General features: G+C 47.2%; 1 protein-coding gene across 3 annotated transcripts in view; it reads right to left on the bottom strand.

Annotated features, from left to right (window-relative positions):
- DDX50 (DExD-box helicase 50) overlaps window positions 1-1,836 on the bottom strand; it is a 49,068-nt gene that overhangs the window by 7,602 nt on the left and 39,630 nt on the right. The window lies entirely within an intron of this gene.

The raw sequence follows: 1,836 nt of genomic DNA, 5'->3' as shown, positions 1-1,836 counted from the left end.
GTTCGAGACCCGCCTGGGCAGCGAGACCTCATCTCTACAATAAATCAAAAAATCAGCCGGGTGTGGTAGCGCGCGCCTGTAGTTCCGGCTACTTGGAAGACTGAGGCGGAAGGATCGCTGGAGCCTGGCAGGTCGAGGCTGCAGTGGCCGGGAGCGGCCACTGCACTCCAGTCTGGGCGACAGAGTGAGACTCCAACTCAAAAAAAAAAAAAATTAGCTGACACAGTAGTGTGTGCCTGTAGTCGCAGCTACTTGAGAGGCTGATATGGGAGAATTGCTTGAGCCTAGGACTTCTAAGTTAGTGAACCAAGACTGTGCCATAGCACTCCAGCTTGGGCAACAGAAAGAGGCCCTGTCTCTAAAAATAAATAAAATTTGTAAATAAATAAACAAGAAAAGTATTCTGGACTAAAAGAGACTAGAGAAACATAATAACTAAATGTAACATATGAACATTAAGTAGGATCCTGATTTAAAAAAAAAAAAAAGATGTGAGGTACATTCAGGATTAGGTACACAAGTGCTCTTTTTTTTTTTTGAGTTGGAGTCTCACTCTGTCGCCCCAGACTGGAGTGCAGTGACCGCTCCCGGCCACCGCAGCCTCGACCTGCTGGGCTCCGGTGATCCTTCCGCCTCAGCCTTCTGAGTAGCCGGAATTACAGGCATGCGCTACCACGCCCGGCTGATTTTTTGATTTATTGTAGAGATGAGGTCTCGCTGCCCAGGCGGGTCTCGAACCCGCGGACTCATGCAATCCACTCACCTCAGCCTCCCAAAGGCGCGGGATTACAGGCTGAGCCACCGTTTTTTTTTTTTTTTGAGTAGGAGTCTTACTCAGAGTGCAGTGGCATGCTTATGGCCACCACAGCCTCAACCTGTGGGGCTCAGGTGATCCTTCTGCCTCAGCCTTCCAAGTAACTGGAACTACAGGCGCATGCCACCATGTCTGGCTAGTTTTTTATTTGTTTATTGTAGAGATCAGTTCTTGCCAGTTACCTAGGCTGGTCTCGAATCCCTGGGCTCAGGCAATCCTCTTGCCTCAGCATCCCAAAATACTAGGATTACAGGTTTGAGCCACCATGCCCGGCCACAAGTGGTCATCTTACAGGTAAAGTTTGGGTCTCTCTTTGGTCCTCACTTTGCCTGGTGTGAGATCAGGTACTCTTACTGGTGTTGTGTCCCCCTCCAGATCCTGATTTTTTAAAAGGATATATATACACAGGTATATGTGCATGTGTATGTGTGTGTAAACAGAGTTGGGCCCAGTAAGTCATTCCCAGAAAAACTGAAGCTCACTCACACACTCTCTCTCATATTAGAGAGCTTGTTTATTGACGGGTTCTTTCATCCAGGGATTCTCTTCACTTAAATAACAAATCTTTGAAATACTTGCACCCAGTGCTGGAATTATAGGCATGCGCCAGCACGCCTGGGTAATTTTTTGATTTACTGTAGAGATGAGGTCTTGCCAAGTTGCCCAGATTGGTCTCAAACCCGTGGGCTTAGGCAATCCTCTCACCTTCGCCTCCCAATGGCTCCTGTGTGGTATGTTCTGACATTTGATACTGACCAGGCCAGCAGGCCAGGTCAGATTATGTTACACATACACCTCCTTCACACATACAGTCACATTTCTTACTTTGCATGCTACTGTACAGAGTCTGTTTCTTACTTTGTGGGGTTCCAAGTCAATTTACAAACTCAAGAATAAGTCCTGTTATCTAACAGGTTGTTAAGAACAACAACAACAAAAAGACATTAAAAAAAACAGGCTCAGCTGGGCTCGGTGGCTCAGCCTGTAATCCCACGCCTTTGGGAGGCTGAGGTGAGTGGATT

The sequence above is a fragment of the Carlito syrichta genome, unplaced genomic scaffold, assembly GCF_000164805.1.
Source record: "Carlito syrichta isolate Samal-C Ts95f unplaced genomic scaffold, Tarsius_syrichta-2.0.1 Scaffold315646, whole genome shotgun sequence".
Taxonomy (NCBI): domain Eukaryota; kingdom Metazoa; phylum Chordata; class Mammalia; order Primates; family Tarsiidae; genus Carlito; species Carlito syrichta.
This window is presented reverse-complemented; position numbering and strand designations above follow the sequence as displayed.